Genomic DNA, 26,876 nt, shown 5'->3' on the forward strand with positions numbered 1-26,876 from the left:
TCACTCCCCCTACTGGATCAAACTCTGTCCTGGTTCACTCCCCCTACTGGATCAAACTCTGTCCTGGTTCACTCCCCCTACTGCATTCACTCTGTCCTGGTTCACTCCCCCTACTGGATTAAACTCTGTCCTGGTTCACTCCCCCTACTGGATTAAACTCTGTCCTGGTTCACTCCCCCTACTGGATCAAACTCTGTCCTGGTTCACTCCCCCTACTGGATCAAACTCTGTCCTGGTTCACTCCCCCTACTGGATCAAACTCTGTCCTGGCTCACTCCCCCTACTGGATCAAACTCTGTCCTGGTTCACTCTCCCTACTGGATCAAACTCTGTCCTGGTTCACTCCCCCTACTGGATCAAACTCTGTCCTGGTTCACTCCCCCTACTGGATCAAACTCTGTCCTGGTTCACTCCCCTTACTGGATCAAACTCTGTCCTGGTTCACTCCCCCTACTGGATCAAACTCTGTCCTGGTTCACTCCCCTTACTGGATCAAACTCTGTCCTGGTTCACTCCCCCTACTGGATCAAACTCTGTCCTGGTTCACTCCCCCTACTGGATCAAACTCTGTCCTGGTTCACTCCCCCTACTGGATCAAACTCTGTCCTGGTTCACTCCCCCTACTGGATCAAACTCTGTCCTGGTTCACTCCCCCTACTGCATTCACTCTGTCCTGGTTCACTCCCCCTACTGGTTCAAACTCTGTCCTGGTTCACTCCCCCTACTGGATCAAACTCTGTCCTGGTTCACTCCCCCTACTGCATTCACTCTGTCCTGGTTCACTCCCCCTACTGGATCAAACTCTGTCCTGGTTCACTCCCCCTACTGGATCAAACTCTGTCCTGGTTCACTCCCCCTACTGGATTCACTCTGTCCTGGTTCACTCCCCCTACTTGATTCACTCTGTCCTGGTTCACTCCCCCTACTGGATTCACTCTGTCCTGGTTCACTCCCCCTACTGCATTCACTCTGTCCTGGTTCACTCCCCCTACTGGATCAAACTCTGTCCTGGTTCACTCCCCCTACTGGATTCACTCTGTCCTGGTTCACTCCCCCTACTGGATCAAACTCTGTCCTGGTTCACTCCCCCTACTGCATTCACTCTGACCTGGTTCACTCCCCCTACTGGATTAAACTCTGTCCTGGTTCACTCCCCCTACTGGATTCACTCTGTCCTGGCTCACTCCCCTTACTGGATCAAACTCTGTCCTGGTTCACTCCCCCTACTGCATTCACTCTGTCCTGGTTCACTCTCCCTACTGGATCAAACTCTGTCCTGGTTCACTCCCCCTACTGGATCAAACTCTGTCCTGGTTCACTCTCCCTACTGGATCAAACTCTGTCCTGGTTCACTCCCCCTACTGGATCAAACTCTGTCCTGGTTCACTCCCCCTACTGGATCAAACTCTGTCCTGGTTCACTCCCCCTACTGGATCAAACTCTGTCCTGGTTCACTCCCCCTACTGGATCAAACTCTGTCCTGGTTCACTCCCCCTACTGGATTAAACTCTGTCCTGGTTCACTCCCCCTACTGGATTAAACTCTGTCCTGGTTCACTCCCCCTACTGGATTAAACTCTGTCCTGGTTCACTCCCCCTACTGGATCAAACTCTGTCCTGGTTCACTCCCCCTACTGGATCAAACTCTGTCCTGGTTCACTCCCCCTACTGGATCAAACTCTGTCCTGGCTCACTCCCCCTACTGGATCAAACTCTGTCCTGGTTCACTCTCCCTACTGGATCAAACTCTGTCCTGGTTCACTCCCCCTACTGGATCAAACTCTGTCCTGGTTCACTCCCCTTACTGGATCAAACTCTGTCCTGGTTCACTCCCCCTACTGGATCAAACTCTGTCCTGGTTCACTCCCCCTACTGGATCAAACTCTGTCCTGGTTCACTCCCCCTACTGGATCAAACTCTGTCCTGGTTCACTCCCCCTAATGGATCAAACTCTGTCCTGGTTCACTCCCCCTAATGGATCAAACTCTGTCCTGGTTCACTCCCCCTACTGGATCAAACTCTGTCCTGGTTCACTCTCCCTACTGGATCAAACTCTGCCCTGGTTCACTCTCCCTACTGGATCAAACTCTGTCCTGGTTCACTCTCCCTACTGGAACAAACTCTGTCCTGGTTCACTCCCCCTACTGGATCAAACTCTGTCCTGGTTCACTCCCCCTACTGGATTCACTCTGTCCTGGTTCACTCCCCCTACTGGATCAAACTCTGTCCTGGTTCACTCCCCCTACTGCATTCACTCTGTCCTGGTTCACTCCCCCTACTGGATTAAACTCTGTCCTGGTTCACTCCCCCTACTGGATTCACTCTGTCCTGGCTCACTCCCCTTACTGGATCAAACTCTGTCCTGGTTCACTCCCCCTACTGCATTCACTCTGTCCTGGTTCACTCTCCCTACTGGATCAAACTCTGTCCTGGTTCACTCCCCCTACTGGATCAAACTCTGTCCTGGTTCACTCTCCCTACTGGATCAAACTCTGTCCTGGTTCACTCCCCCTACTGGATCAAACTCTGTCCTGGTTCACTCCCCCTACTGGATCAAACTCTGTCCTGGTTCACTCCCCCTACTGGATCAAACTCTGTCCTGGTTCACTCCCCCTACTGCATTCACTCTGTCCTGGTTCACTCCCCCTACTGGATTAAACTCTGTCCTGGTTCACTCCCCCTACTGGATTAAACTCTGTCCTGGTTCACTCCCCCTACTGGATCAAACTCTGTCCTGGTTCACTCCCCCTACTGGATCAAACTCTGTCCTGGTTCACTCCCCCTACTGGATCAAACTCTGTCCTGGCTCACTCCCCCTACTGGATCAAACTCTGTCCTGGTTCACTCTCCCTACTGGATCAAACTCTGTCCTGGTTCACTCCCCCTACTGGATCAAACTCTGTCCTGGTTCACTCCCCCTACTGGATCAAACTCTGTCCTGGTTCACTCCCCCTACTGGATTCACTCTGTCCTGGTTCACTCCCCCTACTGGATCAAACTCTGTCCTGGTTCACTCCCCCTACTGCATTCACTCTGTCCTGGTTCACTCCCCCTACTGGATTAAACTCTGTCCTGGTTCACTCCCCCTACTGGATTCACTCTGTCCTGGCTCACTCCCCTTACTGGATCAAACTCTGTCCTGGTTCACTCCCCCTACTGCATTCACTCTGTCCTGGTTCACTCTCCCTACTGGATCAAACTCTGTCCTGGTTCACTCCCCCTACTGGATCAAACTCTGTCCTGGTTCACTCTCCCTACTGGATCAAACTCTGTCCTGGTTCACTCCCCCTACTGGATCAAACTCTGTCCTGGTTCACTCCCCCTACTGGATCAAACTCTGTCCTGGTTCACTCCCCCTACTGGATCAAACTCTGTCCTGGTTCACTCCCCCTACTGCATTCACTCTGTCCTGGTTCACTCCCCCTACTGGATTAAACTCTGTCCTGGTTCACTCCCCCTACTGGATTAAACTCTGTCCTGGTTCACTCCCCCTACTGGATCAAACTCTGTCCTGGTTCACTCCCCCTACTGGATCAAACTCTGTCCTGGTTCACTCCCCCTACTGGATCAAACTCTGTCCTGGCTCACTCCCCCTACTGGATCAAACTCTGTCCTGGTTCACTCTCCCTACTGGATCAAACTCTGTCCTGGTTCACTCCCCCTACTGGATCAAACTCTGTCCTGGTTCACTCCCCCTACTGGATCAAACTCTGTCCTGGTTCACTCCCCTTACTGGATCAAACTCTGTCCTGGTTCACTCCCCCTACTGGATCAAACTCTGTCCTGGTTCACTCCCCCTACTGGATCAAACTCTGTCCTGGTTCACTCTCCCTACTGGAACAAACTCTGTCCTGGTTCACTCCCCCTAATGGATCAAACTCTGTCCTGGTTCACTCCCCCTACTGGATCAAACTCTGTCCTGGTTCACTCTCCCTACTGGATCAAACTCTGCCCTGGTTCACTCTCCCTACTGGATCAAACTCTGTCCTGGTTCACTCTCCCTACTGGAACAAACTCTGTCCTGGTTCACTCCCCCTACTGGATCAAACTCTGTCCTGGTTCACTCCCCCTACTGGATCAAACTCTGTCCTGGTTCACTCTCCCTACTGGATCAAACTCTGCCCTGGTTCACTCTCCCTACTGGATCAAACTGTCCTAGTTCACTCCCCCTACTGGATCAAACTCTGTCCTGGCTCACTCCCCTTACTGGATCAAACTCTGTCCTGGTTCACTCTCCCTACTGGATCAAACTCTGTCCTGGTTCACTCTCCCTACTGGATCAAACTCTGTCCTGGTTCACTCCCCCTACTGGATCAAACTCTGTCCTGGTTCACTCCCCCTACTGGATCAAACTCTGTCCTGGTTCACTCCCCTTACTGGATCAAACTCTGTCCTGGTTCACTCCCCCTACTGGATCAAACTCTGTCCTGGTTCACTCCCCCTACTGGATCAAACTCTGTCCTGGTTCACTCCCCCTACTGGATCAAACTCTGTCCTGGTTCACTCCCCCTACTGGATCAAACTCTGTCCTGGTTCACTCCCCCTACTGGATCAAACTCTGTCCTGGTTCACTCCCCCTACTGGATCAAACTCTGTCCTGGCTCACTCCCCTTACTGGATCAAACTCTGTCCTGGTTCACTCCCCTTACTGGATCAAACTCTGTCCTGGTTCACTCTCCCTACTGGATCAAACTCTGTCCTGGTTCACTCCCCCTACTGGATCAAACTCTGTCCTGGTTCACTCCCCCTACTGGATCAAACTCTGTCCTGGTTCACTCCCCTTACTGGATCAAACTCTGTCCTGGTTCACTCCCCCTACTGGATCAAACTCTGTCCTGGTTCACTCCCCCTACTGGATCAAACTCTGTCCTGGTTCACTCCCCCTACTGGATCAAACTCTGTCCTGGTTCACTCCCCCTACTGGATTAAACTCTGTCCTGGTTCACTCCCCCTACTGGATCAAACTCTGTCCTGGTTCACTCCCCCTACTGGATCAAACTCTGTCCTGGTTCACTCCCCCTACTGGATCAAACTCTGTCCTGGTTCACTCCCCCTACTGTATCAAACTCTGTCCTGGCTCACTCCCCCTACTGGATCAAACTCTGTCCTGGTTCACTCTCCCTACTGGATCAAACTCTGTCCTGGTTCACTCTCCCTACTGGATCAAACTCTGTCCTGGTTCACTCCCCCTACTGGATCAAACTCTGTCCTGGTTCACTCTCCCTACTGGATCAAACTCTGTCCTGGTTCACTCCCCCTACTGGATCAAACTCTGTCCTGGTTCACTCCCCCTACTGGATCAAACTCTGTCCTGGTTCACTCCCCCTACTGGATCAAACTCTGTCCTGGTTCACGCCCCCTACTGCATTCACTCTGTCCTGGTTCACTCCCCCTACTGGATTAAACTCTGTCCTGGTTCACTCCCCCTACTGGATTAAACTCTGTCCTGGTTCACTCCCCCTACTGGATCAAACTCTGTCCTGGTTCACTCCCCCTACTGGATCAAACTCTGTCCTGGTTCACTCCCCCTACTGGATCAAACTCTGTCCTGGCTCACTCCCCCTACTGGATCAAACTCTGTCCTGGTTCACTCTCCCTACTGGATCAAACTCTGTCCTGGTTCACTCCCCCTACTGGATCAAACTCTGTCCTGGTTCACTCCCCCTACTGGATCAAACTCTGTCCTGGTTCACTCCCCTTACTGGATCAAACTCTGTCCTGGTTCACTCCCCCTACTGGATCAAACTCTGTCCTGGTTCACTCCCCCTACTGGATCAAACTCTGTCCTGGTTCACTCTCCCTACTGGAACAAACTCTGTCCTGGTTCACTCCCCCTAATGGATCAAACTCTGTCCTGGTTCACTCCCCCTACTGGATCAAACTCTGTCCTGGTTCACTCTCCCTACTGGATCAAACTCTGCCCTGGTTCACTCTCCCTACTGGATCAAACTCTGTCCTGGTTCACTCTCCCTACTGGAACAAACTCTGTCCTGGTTCACTCCCCCTACTGGATCAAACTCTGTCCTGGTTCACTCCCCCTACTGGATCAAACTCTGTCCTGGTTCACTCTCCCTACTGGATCAAACTCTGCCCTGGTTCACTCTCCCTACTGGATCAAACTGTCCTAGTTCACTCCCCCTACTGGATCAAACTCTGTCCTGGCTCACTCCCCTTACTGGATCAAACTCTGTCCTGGTTCACTCTCCCTACTGGATCAAACTCTGTCCTGGTTCACTCTCCCTACTGGATCAAACTCTGTCCTGGTTCACTCCCCCTACTGGATCAAACTCTGTCCTGGTTCACTCCCCCTACTGGATCAAACTCTGTCCTGGTTCACTCCCCTTACTGGATCAAACTCTGTCCTGGTTCACTCCCCCTACTGGATCAAACTCTGTCCTGGTTCACTCCCCCTACTGGATCAAACTCTGTCCTGGTTCACTCCCCCTACTGGATCAAACTCTGTCCTGGTTCACTCCCCCTACTGGATCAAACTCTGTCCTGGTTCACTCTCCCTACTGGATCAAACTCTGTCCTGGTTCTCTCCCCCTACTGGATCAAACTCTGTCCTGGCTCACTCCCCTTACTGGATCAAACTCTGTCCTGGTTCACTCCCCTTACTGGATCAAACTCTGTCCTGGTTCACTCTCCCTACTGGATCAAACTCTGTCCTGGTTCACTCCCCCTACTGGATCAAACTCTGTCCTGGTTCACTCCCCCTACTGGATCAAACTCTGTCCTGGTTCACTCCCCTTACTGGATCAAACTCTGTCCTGGTTCACTCCCCCTACTGGATCAAACTCTGTCCTGGTTCACTCCCCCTACTGGATCAAACTCTGTCCTGGTTCACTCCCCCTACTGGATCAAACTCTGTCCTGGTTCACTCCCCCTACTGGATTAAACTCTGTCCTGGTTCACTCCCCCTACTGGATCAAACTCTGTCCTGGTTCACTCCCCCTACTGGATCAAACTCTGTCCTGGTTCACTCCCCCTACTGGATCAAACTCTGTCCTGGTTCACTCCCCCTACTGTATCAAACTCTGTCCTGGCTCACTCCCCCTACTGGATCAAACTCTGTCCTGGTTCACTCTCCCTACTGGATCAAACTCTGTCCTGGTTCACTCTCCCTACTGGATCAAACTCTGTCCTGGTTCACTCCCCCTACTGGATCAAACTCTGTCCTGGTTCACTCCCCCTACTGGATCAAACTCTGTCCTGGTTCACTCCCCTTACTGGATCAAACTCTGTCCTGGTTCACTCCCCCTACTGGATCAAACTCTGTCCTGGTTCACTCCCCCTACTGGATCAAACTCTGTCCTGGTTCACTCTCCCTACTGGAACAAACTCTGTCCTGGTTCACTCCCCCTACTGGATCAAACTATGTCCTGGTTCACTCCCCCTACTGGATCAAACTCTGTCCTGGTTCACTCTCCCTACTGGATCAAACTCTGCCCTGGTTCACTCTCCCTACTGGATCAAACTCTGTCCTGGTTCACTCCCCCTACTGGATCAAACTCTGTCCTGGTTCACTCCCCCTACTGGATCAAACTCTGTCCTGGTTCACTCCCCCTACTGGATCAAACTCTGTCCTGGTTCACTCCCCCTACTGGATCAAACTCTGTCCTGGTTCACTCCCCCTACTGGATCAAACTCTGTCCTGGCTCACTCCCCCTACTGGATCAAACTCTGTCCTGGTTCACTCTCCCTACTGGATCAAACTCTGTCCTGGTTCACTCTCCCTACTGGATCAAACTCTGTCCTGGTTCACTCCCCCTACTGGATCAAACTCTGTCCTGGTTCACTCCCCCTACTGGATCAAACTCTGTCCTGGTTCACTCCCCTTACTGGGTCAAACTCTGTCCTGGTTCACTCCCCCTACTGGATCAAACTCTGTCCTGGTTCACTCCCCCTACTGGATCAAACTCTGTCCTGGTTCACTCTCCCTACTGGAACAAACTCTGTCCTGGTTCACTCCCCCTACTGGATCAAACTCTGTCCTGGTTCACTCCCCCTACTGGATCAAACTCTGTCCTGGTTCACTCTCCCTACTGGATCAAACTCTGCCCTGGTTCACTCTCCCTACTGGATCAAACTCTGTCCTGGTTCACTCTCCCTACTGGAACAAACTCTGTCCTGGTTCACTCCCCCTACTGGATCAAACTCTGTCCTGGTTCACTCCCCCTACTGGATTAAACTCTGTCCTGGTTCACTCTCCCTACTGGATCAAACTCTGCCCTGGTTCACTCTCCCTACTGGATCAAACTCTGTCCTGGTTCACTCCCCCTACTGGATCAAACTCTGTCCTGGCTCACTCCCCCTACTGGATCAAACTCTGTCCTGGTTCACTCTCCCTACTGGATCAAACTCTGTCCTGGTTCACTCCCCCTACTGGATCAAACTCTGTCCTGGTTCACTCCCCTTACTGGATCAAACTCTGTCCTGGTTCACTCCCCCTACTGGATCAAACTCTGTCCTGGTTCACTCTCCCTACTGGATCAAACTCTGTCCTGGTTCACTCCCCCTACTGGATCAAACTCTGTCCTGGCTCACTCCCCTTACTGGATCAAACTCTGTCCTAGTTCACTCCCCCTACTGGATCAAACTCTGCCCTGTTCACTCTCCCTACTGGATCAAACTCTGTCCTGGTTCACTCCCCCTACTGGATCAAACTCTGTCCTGGTTCACTCCCCCTACTGGATCAAACTCTGTCCTGGTTCACTCCCCTTACTGGATCAAACTCTGTCCTGGTTCACTCCCCCTACTGGATCAAACTCTGTCCTGGTTCACTCCCCCTACTGGATCAAACTCTGTCCTGGTTCACTCCCCCTACTGGATCAAACTCTGTCCTGGTTCACTCCCCCTACTGGATCAAACTCTGTCCTGGTTCACTCCCCCTACTGGATCAAACTCTGTCCTGGTTCACTCCCCCTACTGGATCAAACTCTGTCCTGGTTCACTCCCCCTACTGGATCAAACTCTGTCCTGGTTCACTCCCCCTACTGGATCAAACTCTGTCCTGGTTCACTCCCCCTACTGGATCAAACTCTGTCCTGGTTCACTCTCCCTACTGGATCAAACTCTGTCCTGGTTCACTCCCCCTACTGGATCAAACTCTGTCCTGGTTCACTCCCCCTACTGGATCAAACTCTGTCCTGGTTCACTCCCCCTACCGGATCAAACTCTGTCCTGGTTCACTCCCCCTACTGGATCAAACTCTGTCCTGGTTCACTCTTCCTACTGGATCAAACTCTGTCCTGGTTCACTCCCCTTACTGGATCAAACTCTGTCCTGGCTCACTCCCCTTACTGGATCAAACTCTGTCCTGGTTCACTCCCCCTACTGGATCAAACTCTGTCCTGGTTCACTCCCCCTACTGGATCAAACTCTTTCCTGGTTCACTCTCCCTACTGGATCAAACTCTGTCCTGGTTCACTCCCCCTACTGGATCAAACTCTGTCCTGGTTCACTCTCCCTACTGGATCAAACTCTGTCCTGGTTCACTCCCCCTACTGGATCAAACTGTCCTGGTTCACTCCCCCTACTGGATCAAACTCTGTCCTGGTTCACTCCCCCTACTGGATCAAACTCTGTCCTGGTTCACTCCCCCTACTGGATCAAACTCTGTCCTGGTTCACTCTCCCTACTGGATCAAACTCTGTCCTGGTTCACTCCCCCTACTGGATCAAACTCTGTCCTGGTTCACTCCCCCTACTGGATCAAACTCTGTCCTGGTTCACTCTCCCTACTGGATCAAACTCTGTCCTGGTTCACTCCCCCTACTGGATCAAACTCTGTCCTGGTTCACTCCCCCTACTGGATCAAACTCTGCCCCTGGTTCACTCCCCCTACTGGATCAAACTCTGCCCCTGGTTCACTCCCCCTACTGGATCAAACTCTGTCCTGGTTCACTCCCCCTACTGGATCAAACTCTGCCCTGGTTCACTCTCCCTACTGGATCAAACTCTGTCCTGGTTCACTCCCCATACTGGATCAAACTCTGCCCTGGTTCACTCCCCCTACTGGATCAAACTCTGTCCTGGTTCACTCCCCCTACTGGATCAAACTCTGCCCTGGTTCACTCTCCCTACTGGATCAAACTCTGCCCTGGTTCACTCCCCCTACTGGATCAAACTCTGCCCTGGTTCACTCCCCCTACTGGATCAAACTCTGTCCTGGTTCACTCCCCCTACTGGATTAAACTCTGTCCTGGTTCACTCCCCCTACTGGATCAAACTCTGTCCTGGTTCACTCCCCCTACTGGATCAAACTCTGTCCTCGTTCACTCCCCCTACTGGATCAAACTCTGTCCTGGTTCACTCTCCCTACTGGATCAAACTCTGTCCTGGTTCACTCCCCCTACTGGATCAAACTCTGTCCTGGTTCACTCCCCCTACTGGATCAAACTCTGTCCTGGTTCACTCCCCCTACCGGATCAAACTCTGTCCTGGTTCACTCCCCCTACTGGATCAAACTCTGTCCTGGTTCACTCTTCCTACTGGATCAAACTCTGTCCTGGTTCACTCCCCTTACTGGATCAAACTCTGTCCTGGCTCACTCCCCTTACTGGATCAAACTCTGTCCTGGTTCACTCCCCCTACTGGATCAAACTCTGTCCTGGTTCACTCCCCCTACTGGATCAAACTCTTTCCTGGTTCACTCTCCCTACTGGATCAAACTCTGTCCTGGTTCACTCCCCCTACTGGATCAAACTCTGTCCTGGTTCACTCTCCCTACTGGATCAAACTCTGTCCTGGTTCACTCCCCCTACTGGATCAAACTGTCCTGGTTCACTCCCCCTACTGGATCAAACTCTGTCCTGGTTCACTCCCCCTACTGGATCAAACTCTGTCCTGGTTCACTCCCCCTACTGGATCAAACTCTGTCCTGGTTCACTCTCCCTACTGGATCAAACTCTGTCCTGGTTCACTCCCCCTACTGGATCAAACTCTGTCCTGGTTCACTCCCCGTACTGGATCAAACTCTGTCCTGGTTCACTCTCCCTACTGGATCAAACTCTGTCCTGGTTCACTCCCCCTACTGGATCAAACTCTGTCCTGGTTCACTCCCCCTACTGGATCAAACTCTGCCCCTGGTTCACTCCCCCTACTGGATCAAACTCTGCCCCTGGTTCACTCCCCCTACTGGATCAAACTCTGTCCTGGTTCACTCCCCCTACTGGATCAAACTCTGCCCTGGTTCACTCTCCCTACTGGATCAAACTCTGTCCTGGTTCACTCCCCATACTGGATCAAACTCTGCCCTGGTTCACTCCCCCTACTGGATCAAACTCTGTCCTGGTTCACTCCCCCTACTGGATCAAACTCTGCCCTGGTTCACTCTCCCTACTGGATCAAACTCTGCCCTGGTTCACTCCCCCTACTGGATCAAACTCTGCCCTGGTTCACTCCCCCTACTGGATCAAACTCTGTCCTGGTTCACTCCCCCTACTGGATTAAACTCTGTCCTGGTTCACTCCCCCTACTGGATCAAACTCTGTCCTGGTTCACTCCCCCTACTGGATCAAACTCTGTCCTCGTTCACTCCCCCTACTGGATTAAACTCTGTCCTGGTTCACTCTCCCTACTGGATCAAACTGTGTCCTGGTTCACTCTCCCTACTGGATTAAACTCTGTCCTGGTTCACTCTCCCTACTGGATCAAACTGTGTCCTGGTTCACTCTCCCTACTGGAACAAACTCTGTCCTGGTTCACTCCCCCTACTGGATCAAACTCTTCCCCTGGTTCACTCCCCCTACTGGATCAAACTCTGTCCTGGTTCACTCCCCCTACTGGATCAAACTCTGTCCTGGCTCACTCCCCCTACTGGATCAAACTCTGCCCTGGTTCACTCTCCCTACTGGATCAAACTCTGTCCTGGTTCACTCCCCATACTTGATCAAACTCTGCCCTGGTTCACTCCCCCTACTGGATCAAACTCTGTCCTGGTTCACTCCCCCTACTGGATCAAACTCTGCCCTGGTTCACTCTCCCTACTGGATCAAACTCTGCCCTGGTTCACTCCCCCTACTGGATCAAACTCTGCCCTGGTTCACTCCCCCTACTGGATCAAACTCTGTCCTGGTTCACTCCCCCTACTGGATTAAACTCTGTCCTGGTTCACTCCCCCTACTGGATCAAACTCTGTCCTGGTTCACTCCCCCTACTGGATCAAACTCTGTCCTCGTTCACTCCCCCTACTGGATTAAACTCTGTCCTGGTTCACTCTCCCTACTGGATCAAACTGTGTCCTGGTTCACTCTCCCTACTGGATTAAACTCTGTCCTGGTTCACTCTCCCTACTGGATCAAACTGTGTGCTGGTTCACTCTCCCTACTGGAACAAACTCTGTCCTGGTTCACTCCCCCTACTGGATCAAACTCTTCCCCTGGTTCACTCCCCCTACTGGATCAAACTCTGTCCTGGTTCACTCCCCCTACTGGATCAAACTCTGTCCTGGCTCACTCCCCTTACTGGATCAAACTCTGTCCTGGTTCACTCCCCCTACTGGATCAAACTCTGCCCCTGGTTCACTCCCCCTACTGGAACAAACTCTGTCCTGGTTCACTCCCCCTACTGGATCAAACTCTGCCCCTGGTTCACTCCCCCTACTGGATCAAACTCTGCCCCTGGTTCACTCCCCCTACTGGATCAAACTCTGTCCTGGTTCACTCCCCCTACTGGATCAAACTCTGTCCTGGTTCACTCCCCCTACTGGATCAAACTCTGTCCTGGTTCACACCCCCTACTGGATCAAACTCTGTCCTGGTTCACTCCCCCTACTGGATCAAACTCTGTCCTGGTTCACACCCCCTACTGGATCAAACTCTGTCCTGGTTCACTCCCCCTACTGGAACAAACTCTGTCCTGGTTCACTCCCCCTACTGGATCAAACTCTGTCCTGCTTCACTCCCCTTACTGGATCAAACTCTGTCCTGGTTCACTCCCCCTACTGGATCAAACTCTGTCCTGGTTCACTCCCCCTACTGGATCAAACTCTGTCCTGCTTCACTCCCCCTACTGGATTAAACTCTGTCCTGGTTCACTCCCCCTACTGGATCAAACTCTGTCCTGGTTCACTCCCCCTACTGGATCAAACTCTGCCCCTGGTTCACTCCCCCTACTGGAACAAACTCTGTCCTGGTTCACTCCCCCTACTGGATCAAACTCTGCCCCTGGTTCACTCCCCCTACTGGATCAAACTCTGCCCCTGGTTCACTCCCCCTACTGGATCAAACTCTGTCCTGGTTCACTCCCCCTACTGGATCAAACTCTGTCCTGGTTCACTCCCCCTACTGGATCAAACTCTGTCCTGGTTCACTCTCCCTACTGGATCAAACTCTGTCCTGGTTCACTCCCCCTACTGGATCAAACTCTGTCCTGGCTCACTCCCCTTACTGGATCAAACTCTGTCCTGGTTCACTCCCCCTACTGGATCAAACTCTGTCCTGGTTCACTCCCCCTACTGGATCAAACTCTGTCCTGGTTCACTCCCCCTACTGGATCAAACTCTGTCCTGGTTCACTCCCCCTACTGGATTAAACTCTGTCCTGGTTCACTCCCCCTACTGGATCAAACTCTGTCCTGGTTCACTCCCCCTACTGGATCAAACTCTGTCCTGGTTCACTCCCCCTACTGGATTAAACTCTGTCCTGGTTCACTCCCCCTACTGGATCAAACTCTGTCCTGGTTCACTCTCCCTACTGGATCAAACTCTGTCCTGGTTCACTCCCCCTACTGGATCAAACTCTGTCCTGGTTCACTCCCCCTACTGGATCAAACTCTGTCCTGGTTCACTCCCCCTACTGGATCAAACTCTGTCCTGGTTCACTCTCCCTACTGGATCAAACTCTGTCCTGGTTCACTCCCCCTACTGGATCAAACTCTGTCCTGGTTCACTCTCCCTACTGGATCAAACTCTGTCCTGGTTCACTCCCCCTACTGGATCAAACTCTGTCCTGGTTCACTCCCCCTACTGGATCAAACTCTGTCCTGGTTCACTCCCCCTACTGGATCAAACTCTGTCCTGGTTCACTCCCCCTACTGGATCAAACTCTGTCCTGGTTCACTCTTCCTACTGGATCAAACTCTGTCCTGGTTCACTCCCCTTACTGGATCAAACTCTGTCCTGGCTCACTCCCCTTACTGGATCAAACTCTGTCCTGGTTCACTCCCCCTACTGGATCAAACTCTGTCCTGGTTCACTCCCCCTACTGGATCAAACTCTTTCCTGGTTCACTCTCCCTACTGGATCAAACTCTGTCCTGGTTCACTCCCCCTACTGGATCAAACTCTGTCCTGGTTCACTCTCCCTACTGGATCAAACTCTGTCCTGGTTCACTCCCCCTACTGGATCAAACTCTGTCCTGGTTCACTCCCCCTACTGGATCAAACTCTGTCCTGGTTCACTCCCCCTACTGGATCAAACTCTGTCCTGGTTCACTCCCCCTACTGGATCAAACTCTGTCCTGGTTCACTCTCCCTACTGGATCAAACTCTGTCCTGGTTCACTCCCCCTACTGGATCAAACTCTGTCCTGGTTCACTCCCCCTACTGGATCAAACTCTGTCCTGGTTCACTCTCCCTACTGGATCAAACTCTGTCCTGGTTCACTCCCCCTACTGGATCAAAATCTGTCCTGGTTCACTCCCCCTACTGGATCAAACTCTGCCCCTGGTTCACTCCCCCTACTGGATCAAACTCTGCCCCTGGTTCACTCCCCCTACTGGATCAAACTCTGTCCTGGTTCACTCCCCCTACTGGATCAAACTCTGCCCTGGTTCACTCTCCCTACTGGATCAAACTCTGCCCTGGCTCACTCCCCTTACTGGATCAAACTCTGTCCTGGTTCACTCCCCCTACTGGATCAAACTCTGCCCCTGGTTCACTCCCCCTACTGGAACAAACTCTGTCCTGGTTCACTCCCCCTACTGGATCAAACTCTGCCCCTGGTTCACTCCCCCTACTGGATCAAACTCTGCCCCTGGTTCACTCCCCCTACTGGATCAAACTCTGTCCTGGTTCACTCCCCCTACTGGATCAAACTCTGTCCTGGTTCACTCCCCCTACTGGATCAAACTCTGTCCTGGTTCACACCCCCTACTGGATCAAACTCTGTCCTGGTTCACTCCCCCTACTGGATCAAACTCTGTCCTGGTTCACACCCCCTACTGGATCAAACTCTGTCCTGGTTCACTCCCCCTACTGGAACAAACTCTGTCCTGGTTCACTCCCCCTACTGGATCAAACTCTGTCCTGCTTCACTCCCCTTACTGGATCAAACTCTGTCCTGGTTCACTCCCCCTACTGGATCAAACTCTGTCCTGGTTCACTCCCCCTACTGGATCAAACTCTGTCCTGCTTCACTCCCCCTACTGGATTAAACTCTGTCCTGGTTCACTCCCCCTACTGGATCAAACTCTGTCCTGGTTCACTCCCCCTACTGGATCAAACTCTGCCCCTGGTTCTCTCCCCCTACTGGAACAAACTCTGTCCTGGTTCACTCCCCCTACTGGATCAAACTCTGCCCCTGGTTCACTCCCCCTACTGGATCAAACTCTGCCCCTGGTTCACTCCCCCTACTGGATCAAACTCTGTCCTGGTTCACTCCCCCTACTGGATCAAACTCTGTCCTGGTTCACTCCCCCTACTGGATCAAACTCTGTCCTGGTTCACTCTCCCTACTGGATCAAACTCTGTCCTGGTTCACTCCCCCTACTGGATCAAACTCTGTCCTGGCTCACTCCCCTTACTGGATCAAACTCTGTCCTGGTTCACTCCCCCTACTGGATCAAACTCTGTCCTGGTTCACTCCCCCTACTGGATCAAACTCTGTCCTGGTTCACTCCCCCTACTGGATCAAACTCTGTCCTGGTTCACTCCCCCTACTGGATTAAACTCTGTCCTGGTTCACTCCCCCTACTGGATCAAACTCTGTCCTGGTTCACTCCCCCTACTGGATCAAACTCTGTCCTGGTTCACTCCCCCTACTGGATTAAACTCTGTCCTGGTTCACTCCCCCTACTGGATCAAACTCTGTCCTGGTTCACTCTCCCTACTGGATCAAACTCTGTCCTGGTTCACTCCCCCTACTGGATCAAACTCTGTCCTGGTTCACTCCCCCTACTGGATCAAACTCTGTCCTGGTTCACTCCCCCTACTGGATCAAACTCTGTCCTGGTTCACTCTCCCTACTGGATCAAACTCTGTCCTGGTTCACTCCCCCTACTGGATCAAACTCTGTCCTGGTTCACTCTCCCTACTGGATCAAACTCTGTCCTGGTTCACTCCCCCTACTGGATCAAACTCTGTCCTGGTTCACTCCCCCTACTGGATCAAACTCTGTCCTGGTTCACTCCCCCTACTGGATCAAACTCTGTCCTGGTTCACTCCCCCTACTGGATCAAACTCTGTCCTGGTTCACTCTTCCTACTGGATCAAACTCTGTCCTGGTTCACTCCCCTTACTGGATCAAACTCTGTCCTGGCTCACTCCCCTTACTGGATCAAACTCTGTCCTGGTTCACTCCCCCTACTGGATCAAACTCTGTCCTGGTTCACTCCCCCTACTGGATCAAACTCTTTCCTGGTTCACTCTCCCTACTGGATCAAACTCTGTCCTGGTTCACTCCCCCTACTGGATCAAACTCTGTCCTGGTTCACTCTCCCTACTGGATCAAACTCTGTCCTGGTTCACTCCCCCTACTGGATCAAACTCTGTCCTGGTTCACTCCCCCTACTGGATCAAACTCTGTCCTGGTTCACTCCCCCTACTGGATCAAACTCTGTCCTGGTTCACTCCCCCTACTGGATCAAACTCTGTCCTGGTTCACTCTCCCTACTGGATCAAACTCTGTCCTGGTTCACTCCCCCTACTGGATCAAACTCTGTCCTGGTTCACTCCCCCTACTGGATCAAACTCTGTCCTGGTTCACTCTCCCTACTGGATCAAACTCTGTCCTGGTTCACTCCCCCTACTGGATCAAAATCTGTCCTGGTTCACTCCCCCTACTGGATCAAACTCTGCCCCTGGTTCACTCCCCCTACTGGATCAAACTCTGCCCCTGGTTCACTCCCCCTACTGGATCAAACTCTGTCCTGGTTCACTCCCCCTACTGGATCAAACTCTGCCCTGGTTCACTCTCCCTACTGGATCAAACTCTGTCCTGGTTCACTCCCCATACTGGATCAAACTCTGCCCTGGTTCACTCCCCCTACTGGATCAAACTCTGTCCTGGTTCACTCCCCCTACTGGATCAAACTCTGCCCTGGTTCACTCTCCCTACTGGATCAAACTCTGCCCTGGTTCACTCCCCCTACTGGATCAAACTCTGCCCTGGTTCACTCCCCCTACTGGATCAAACTCTGTCCTGGTTCACTCCCCCTACTGGATTAAACTCTGTCCTGGTTCACTCCCCCTACTGGATCAAACTCTGTCCTGGTTCACTCCCCCTACTGGATCAAACTCTGTCCTCGTTCACTCCCCCTACTGGATTAAACTCTGTCCTGGTTCACTCTCCCTACTGGATCAAACTGTGTCCTGGTTCACTCTCCCTACTGGATTAAACTCTGTCCTGGTTCACTCTCCCTACTGGATCAAACTGTGTCCTGGTTCACTCTCCCTACTGGAACAAACTCTGTCCTGGTTCACTCCCCCTACTGGATCAAACTCTTCCCCTGGTTCACTCCCCCTACTGGATCAAACTCTGTCCTGGTTCACTCCCCCTACTGGATCAAACTCTGTCCTGGCTCACTCCCCCTACTGGATCAAACTCTGCCCTGGTTCACTCTCCCTACTGGATCAAACTCTGTCCTGGTTCACTCCCCATACTGGATCAAACTCTGCCCTGGTTCACTCCCCCTACTGGATCAAACTCTGTCCTGGTTCACTCCCCCTACTGGATCAAACTCTGCCCTGGTTCACTCTCCCTACTGGATCAAACTCTGCCCTGGTTCACTCCCCCTACTGGATCAAACTCTGCCCTGGTTCACTCCCCCTACTGGATCAAACTCTGTCCTCGTTCACTCCCCCTACTGGATTAAACTCTGTCCTGGTTCACTCTCCCTACTGGATCAAACTGTGTCCTGGTTCACTCTCCCTACTGGATTAAACTCTGTCCTGGTTCACTCTCCCTACTGGATCAAACTGTGTCCTGGTTCACTCTCCGTACTGGAACAAACTCTGTCCTGGTTCACTCCCCCTACTGGATCAAACTCTTCCCCTGGTTCACTCCCCCTACTGGATCAAACTCTGTCCTGGTTCACTCCCCCTACTGGATCAAACTCTGTCCTGGCTCACTCCCCTTACTGGATCAAACTCTGTCCTGGTTCACTCCCCCTACTGGATCAAACTCTGCCCCTGGTTCACTCCCCCTACTGGAACAAACTCTGTCCTGGTTCACTCCCCCTACTGGATCAAACTCTGCCCCTGGTTCACTCCCCCTACTGGATCAAACTCTGCCCCTGGTTCACTCCCCCTACTGGATCAAACTCTGTCCTGGTTCACTCCCCCTACTGGATCAAACTCTGTCCTGGTTCACTCCCCCTACTGGATCAAACTCTGTCCTGGTTCACACCCCCTACTGGATCAAACTCTGTCCTGGTTCACTCCCCCTACTGGATCAAACTCTGTCCTGGTTCACACCCCCTACTGGATCAAACTCTGTCCTGGTTCACTCCCCCTACTGGAACAAACTCTGTCCTGGTTCACTCCCCCTACTGGATCAAACTCTGTCCTGCTTCACTCCCCTTACTGGATCAAACTCTGTCCTGGTTCACTCCCCCTACTGGATCAAACTCTGTCCTGGTTCACTCCCCCTACTGGATCAAACTCTGTCCTGCTTCACTCCCCCTACTGGATCGAATGCTTAATCCAGTATAAACTAATGTACAGAATGTATTATACAAGAGACAAAATTCACAAATTCAACAGCCCACAGCAGAGTCATGTCTGAAGTGTAAAACTAACAATGGCTCAATGATTTATGCCTTCTGGGAATGCTATGAAGTCCTAAAGTTATGGGCGGAGTTAGAAAGATGGCTGTCAGATGTTTTACAATGTGAGTTTACTTTCAATCTGCATATTTCAAGGGTACGGTGATATACCCAATGGGTTGGACCATACTTTTCTCATCAAGCAATAAAAGAAAAATAAATACTTAATTGGAAATCAAATTATCCTCCATCATTAACTTCTTATGGGCAGGTAGGAAGGTAGCGTCCCACCTGGCCAACATCCGGTGAAATTGCAGAGCGCCAAATTCAAACTACAGAATTATAAATATTTAACTTTCATAGAATCTCAAGTGTAATACATCAAAATAAAGCTTAACTTCTTGTTAATCCAGCCGCTGTGTCAGATTTCAAAAAGGCTTTACGGCAAAAGCACACCATGCGATTATCTGAGGACAGCGCCCTGCATACAAAAGCATGAAAAACATATTTCAACCAGGCAGGTACGCCAGGAAAGTCAGAAATAGTGATATAATGAATGCCTTACCTTTGATCTTCTTCTGTTGGCACTCCAAAAGGCCCCAGATACATCACAAATGGTCCTTTTGTTCGATAATGTCCTTCTTCATATCCATAAAAACTCAGTTTAGCTGGCGTGCTTCAGTCAATAATCCACCCAGTTTCCCACCATCAAAATGCATACAAAATGAATACCAAACGTTACTAATAAACTTTTCCAAACAAGTCAAACAACGTTTATAATCAAACCTTAGGTACCCTAATACATAAATAAATGATAAAATTTAAGATAGAGAAACGTTATCGTCTTTACCGGAGAAAAATACCAAAGAATACTCTCTTCCATGCGCTTGGAAACAAGCCAAAATGGGAGCCACCTAGAAAAACGACAATTTCAGGCTAATTTTTCCAAAAACCAGCATGAAACTCTTTCTAAAGACTGTTGACATCTAGTGGAAGCCCTAGGAACTGCAATCGGGGAGGATTTCGCCTTATAATAAAAGTGACAGCCATTGAAAACAGTGGTAGGCTGAATTTTGTTTGGGGGGGGTTGTCCTCGGGGTTTCGCCTGCCATATCAGTTCTGTTATACTCACAGACATCATTTTAACAGTTTTAGAAACTTTAGAGTGTTTTCTATCCAAATCTACCAATTACATGCATATCCATCCTAGCTTCCGGGCCTGAGTAACAGGCAGTTTACTTTGGGCACGCTTTTCATCCGGATGTGAAAATACTGCCCCCTACCCAAGAGATGTTAAGACAGTGGATGAATCAAATGCATTATTATTTAAATATTGAAAACATTTGGCCTACAGAGAGAAGCCAAATAGTGCAATTTGAAGCCATATGGTATAAAGTGTTACAAGCACCTGAGATGTCCAGTACGAACGAGATGGGTACGAACGAGATGGGTACGAACGAGATGGGTACGAACGAGATGGGTACGAACGAGATGGGTACGAACGAGATGGGTACGAACGAGATGGGTACGAACGAGATGGGTACGAACGAGATGGGTACGAACGAGATGGGTACGAACGAGATGGGTACGAACGAGATGGGTACGAACGAGATGGGTACGAACGAGATGGGTACGAACGAGATGGGTACGAACGAGATGGGTACGAACGAGATGGGTACGAACGAGATGGGTACGAACGAGATGGGTACGAACGAGATGGGTACGAACGAGATGGGTACGAACGAGATGGGTACGAACGAGATGGGTACGAACGAGATGGGTACGAACGAGATGGGTACGAACGAGATGGGTACGAACGAGATGGGTACGAACGAGATGGGAGCATGTGGGTCTGAGCAAGTATGATGTCTTTAATGTTTTCTGAAATGTATGTACACATTTTTTTTGTCTCTATGTTGAAGGTTGGGCATTAAGTCCCCGCCAACGTCATGTTTAGTTTAGTGCACGTGTCAAACTCATTCCACAGTGGGCTGAGTGTCTGCGGGTTTTCACTCAACGCGTTATTGATGAATTAAGGTCGCTAACTAGTAAGGAACTCTCCTCACCTAGTTGTCTAGGTCTTAATTGAAATGAAAAAAGAAAAACCGGCAGACACTAGGCCCTCCACGCAATGAGTTTGACAGCCCTGATCTAGTGGGTCTATGACTCAGGAATGTTAAGTTGTTTGTTTTCTTTGTATACGGATATTTTTTGTTCTGTCTGAAAACCAAAACAAAAGTATATATTTTTAAATAAACAACGCTTAGTGTACTTTAAAAAAAAATTAAATAAGGAAAAGCTGAAGGCAGGGCAATTGCATGTTGAGAACAGGATAAAGCTAATTGAAATCAGACGTCACTTCTGAGACGGGTCATTTCCCTCCAAGCGATTGCTTTTCCTTTGTGACACCACCAAACAGTCAATTTGTTTCTTATGAGAACAGTATGTTTCTAGGATACAGGTCTCTCCTACTAGCCTGTTAGCCAGGGTGCTGTGGTGAGTCTCCTACCTCCTACTAGCCTGTTAGCCAGGGTGCTATGGTGAGTCTCCTACCTCCTACTAGCCTGTTAGCCAGGGTGCTGTGGTGAGTCTCCTACCTCCTACTAGCCTGTTAGCCAGGGTGCTGTGGTGAGTCTCCTACCTCCTACTAGCCTGTTAGCCAGGGTGCTGTGGTGAGTCTCCTACTAGCCTGTTAGCCAGGGTGCTGTGGTGAGTCTCCTACTAGCCTGTTAGCCAGGGTGCTGTGGTGAGTCTCCTACTAGCCTGTTAGCCAGGGTGCTGTGGTGAGTCTCCTACTAGCCTGTTAGTCAGGGTGCTGTGGTGAGTCAGGTTACCATAGAAACCAATGGGTCAATCCTCTGTGTGAATAACGACCTGTGAAATCACTGTCTGTTTCTCTTTATGCAAAACATATGAGGCATTTCTGGTGGAACTCAATAGGCTATCAGGCCTCTGAATTTCTTTTTAGAGTTGCCGAGGAAAGTGATCATGATTGTCAGGGCTGGAGATATGTCAGAAGGTTAGCTTTGAATTTTGTTCAAAGACACCGGAGAGAGAGAGAGAGAGATATAGAAACAGAGATGAAGTGAGTGAGAGAGAGGGGGAAACACCAAACATACGGGGACTGTCCCGTTATGGATAAGCCTACCTTTGTAGAACCTTTGTAGCACCAAACAGAGGGAACAATATAGTGTTTTAGTTCCTATATAGTAGGTCTCAAGTTAGCGTGACGTCCTAGGTCTGTAAGAATGACATGACCTGCGTGCCAATTCTCTGTCCATTCTCCCTAAATGTACACTTCTTCACCTCCTTTCGTGGATTAAAGGATTAACCCTAAAGGAAACGGCTGTCGGAAGAAAGGAGTGGAAAAACTCCCTCTATAGCCCATGCTTACACCCATCCAATGCTTTGAGTATAACTTCTGCTGACCACATACCTCCATGGAAACGTCTTGAAAGTAAACAACAGGCTTGACCTCTTCTTAACTCGCCTTCACGACAGGACTCGAGGAGCCCACCGAATAATTGTGTAGCTTTGGCCCCACGCTCAAGACATCTCATTTTCGACTTTCAAAGAGGGGGAAAGATTCTTTACAGACTGCAACAATGGGTTCAGTATGTGCGATAAGCTCGCAATCTCAGTTGCTTCTCGTATTTTGGAGCAATTACTGTTAATGCTCTCGTGAGATGAAAGAGTCCATATTTCTTTGCTCCATTTTCATTGAGTGCTCTAATTGCCATATTGTAGATATGTCACATGACAGGCATGATATTGTCCTTATTTCTCAATCTTCAAGAACGGTTGGTCAACAGATCTATCGTTCTAACTTTTTAGTGAGCTCAGAAGTCCTTTACAATTTTATTTTTTTATTTTTTATTTTTTAGACAAGTTTCATATGTTTTGCTCTGTAAGCAACAACTTGGTTGACGCTCGTTGAAGGCTTTTCACAAGCACAGATCTAGGATATATGCTACCTTGCCCTCTAACCAGATCCTGAACTTGACTATTGAGGGTTAAAATGATGAATGGTGAAAGGGCCGACTTCATCACACAGTGTAGCTACTAACTAGCTCTACGGGGACATGGTCGACTAGCCTTAGATTACGTTGAGTGTTTGCAGGACTCCCACACCTTCTGTGCTGGTTGAGAAAATGGCTTTCTTTTGCATTCTCAACTGACGTCTTTAGACATCAGTAAAACTGGTTATCGTTTTTTTTTTTTTTCTTTTAATATACGGTTATATCTCAAAGGAGATGCCTTTTTCTCATACAAAATCACCTTTAGAGTAATTCAAACCAGTTGGGTTTGAGAAGGTCCAGTTCCGTTCTTGTCTTTAGTCTGCCCCTATAAGCTGTGCTTGCGTCAAATGAGACCAAATAAAAACTCAATAATACGTAACAGGACCATAACAATAGACTGCATTTTTTTATTTATTTTTTTGCTACAAAGGTGAGCGTGTGCCACAATATTTTTTTTCTGTCAAAGTAGAACATGTACAGTAGCATATGTGTTTGATCAAGTTTTTTTTCTCCCCACAATGTTTGATGAAGACTTTCCTCCTGGTCCATTGCACCTAAATGACCTGTCCAGTCACCCCTACTACGTCCTCTATTCATGATCAAAAATGAAAGGACGGAAACAATGAAATTGTTGGTTACATTGTTGTTTTGGGTCATTTATTGGAACTAACACAAAAGACTTGTATCACAGCACTACACGGCACTTCTTGTTCGGCGTGGAATGCTTGACCTGGTTCAAGGAGAAGGTCACGCCAGTTCATTGGAGAATTATTGTTCTATGTATGCAAACGATTCTGGTGTTGGATTTGGTGGAATTCATCTTTATTCAAAATTGCAAAAAGATAGTTGTTGGCCTAATTGGAGAGAAAAAACAAACATGTTGCTGCTGAGGCCATTTTGTTAGTTTCAGTCTGGAGAACTTGACATTTCGAGGCCATTTTGTTAGTTTCAGTCTGGAGAACTTGCCATTTCGAGGCCATTTTGTTAGTTTCAGTCTGGAGAACTTGACATTTCGAGGCCATATTGTTAGTTTCAGTCTGGAGAACTTGACATTTCGAGGCCATTTTGTTAGTTTCAGTCTGGAGAACTTGACATTTCGAGGCCATTTTGTTCGTTTCAGTCTGGAGAACTTGACATTTCGAGGCCATTTTGTCAGACGTTGTGCCTGTGTTCTTCATCAGAGGGGATAAAACCTCAGACGGGTCTGGAATACTAATCTCCATGACAAAATGAAAAAGAGGGAAGATTTTGGTTCTTATTGCTGTGGCTATAATAGTATATTCACATGAATGGGCCTTGAACTTATTTTGTGGCTGGTGGACACCACAGTGTGTTTATGGCTGGTGAGCACCATGGTGTGTTTATGGCTGGTGAACACCGTGGTGTGTTTATGGCTGGTGAACACCGTGGTGTGTTTATGGCTGGTGAACACCGTGGTGTGTTTATGGCTGGTGAACACCGTGGTGTGTTTATGGCTGGTGAACACCGTGGTGTGTTTATGGCTGGTGAACACCGTGGTGTGTTTATGGCTGGTGAACACCGTGGTGTGTTTATGGCTGGTGAACACCGTGGTGTGTTTATGGCTGGTGAACACCGTGATGTGTTTATGGCTGGTGAGCACCGTGGTGTGTTTATGGCTGGTGAACACCATGGTGTGTTTATGGCTGGTGAACACCATGGTGTGTTTATGGCTGGTGAACACCGTGGTGTGTTTATGGCTGGTGAACACCATGGTGTGTTTATGGCTGGTGAACACCGTGGTGTGTTTATGGCTGGTGAGCACCGTGGTCTGTTTATGGCTGGTGAGCACCGTGATGTGTTGGTCCTGGCATGGTGAGCACCGTGGTCTGTTTATGGCTGGTGAGCACCGTGATGTGTTGGTCCTGGCATGGTGAGCACCGTGGTCTGTTTATGGCTGGTGAGCACCGTGATGTGTTGGTCCTGGCATGGTGAGAATGGCTTGAGGATAGCCTACTCCAATATCAAAAATAGTGGTCAAATTTCATGTACCTACAGAAACACATCCACCAAACGTGACATGTAGAAAAAGTCCATGCGAGTGAAAACACTTTGTGCTTTTTAACTCGCTAAACACAACTTGTTTAAGTTAATATATTAGAAAGACATACTGACTGACAGATAGAAAAGACAGACCGACAGGCTGTAATTATAGTACCTCAATCGGACGGACAGACACACAGTAATTATAGTACCTCAATCGGACGGACAGACGGTAATTATAGTACCACAATGAATCAGACAGACAGACAGATGTAATTATAGTACCTCAATGAGACAGACAGACAGTCAGACTGTAATTATAGTACCTTTATCAGACAGACAGTCCGACTGTAATTATAGTAACTCAATCAGGCAGACAGACAGACAGACTGTAATTATAGTACCTCAATGAGACAGACAGTCAGACTGTAATTATAGTACCTCAATGAGACAGACAGACATACTGTAATTATAGTACCTCAATGAGCAGACATATGGGGGGGGGGCTATGCAAATAGTCTGGGTAGCCATTTGATTAGCTGTTCAGGAGTCTTGTGGCTTGGGGGTAGAAGCTATTTAGGAGCCTCTTAGACCTAGACTTGGCGCTCCGGTACCGCTTGCTGTGCGGTAGCAGAGAGAACAGTCTATGACTTGGGTGGCTGGAGTCCATGGCAATTTTTAAGGCCTTCCTCTGACACCGCCTGGTATAGAGGTTCTGGTTGGCAGGAAGCTTGGCCCCGGTGATGTACTGGGCCGTACGCACTACCCTCTGAGGTGCCTTGCGGTCGGAGGCCGAGCAGTTGCCATACCAGGCAGTGATGCAACCAGTCAACATGCTCTCGATGGTGCAGCTGTAAAACATTTTGAGGATTCATGGTTTGTAGGAAATAATTCATTTTTGATTCATGGTTTGTAGGAAATAATTCATTTTTGATTCATGGTTTGTAGGAAATAATTCATTTTTGATTCATGGTTTGTAGGAAATAATTCATTTTGATTCATGGTTTGTAGGAAATAATTCATTTTGATTCATGGTTTGTAGGATATAATTCATTTTGATTCATGGTTTGTAGGAAATAATTCATTTTTGATTCATGGTTTGTAGGAACTAATTCATTTTGATTCATGGTTTGTAGGATATAATTCATTTTGATTCATGGTTTGTAGGATATAATTCATTTTGATTCATGGTTTGTAGGAACTAATTCATTTTGATTCATGGTTTGTAGGATATAATTCATTTTGATTCATGGTTTGTAGGATATAATTCATTTTGATTCATGGTTTGTAGGAAATAATTCATTTTGATTCATGGTTTGTAGGATATAATTCATTTTTGATTCATGGTTTGTAGGATATAATTCATTTTGATTCATGGTTTGTAGGATATAATTCATTTTGATTCATGGTTTGTAGGATATAATTCATTTTGATTCATGGTTTGTACAAATGTTTTTGGTTTTTAGGGGTGCGACTGCATCTAGGGTATTACGCAAGGTTAAATTGAGTTCCTCAGTTAGGTGGTGTCATGACGTGGCCCTTTCTGGGTATAGATCGTGGCATCCCCCTCTCTCTCTCTCTCTCACCTACACCCAGGGTCTGTTATGTCGTAAATTCCTGGCCATGCAGAAAGAGACACATAGAGAAAACAAAGGATTGCACATGTCGAACTCCTAAATCCCCAAAATGGGGATTTGATAGAAAATGTCCACTTGTGTGAATGGTCCGTGGACACTTAAAGGACGGGTATGACAAGTGTGTTTCATTTGGTGACCTCAGAGAGGACAGGAAACACACATAACTATATCTCTGAATATGTACATTTCTCAATTATGGGGTTTGCATCTAATTCTTGTATAAAATGAATGAGTAAAGATTAAACTATTTGTGAAATGATGTAAGGTGATGTTAAACCTTTAATGAAAGAGAATT

At 49.2% G+C, this 26,876-nt stretch overlaps 1 protein-coding gene across 1 annotated transcript in view; it reads left to right on the forward strand.

Moving 5' to 3' along the window:
• Nucleotides 1-26,876, forward strand: part of fbxl7 (F-box and leucine-rich repeat protein 7) — a 133,639-nt gene that overhangs the window by 101,023 nt on the left and 5,740 nt on the right. The gene's annotated exons all lie outside the window — the stretch shown is intronic.

This window comes from Salvelinus alpinus, chromosome 30 (assembly GCF_045679555.1).
Source record: "Salvelinus alpinus chromosome 30, SLU_Salpinus.1, whole genome shotgun sequence".
NCBI lineage: Eukaryota > Metazoa > Chordata > Actinopteri > Salmoniformes > Salmonidae > Salvelinus > Salvelinus alpinus.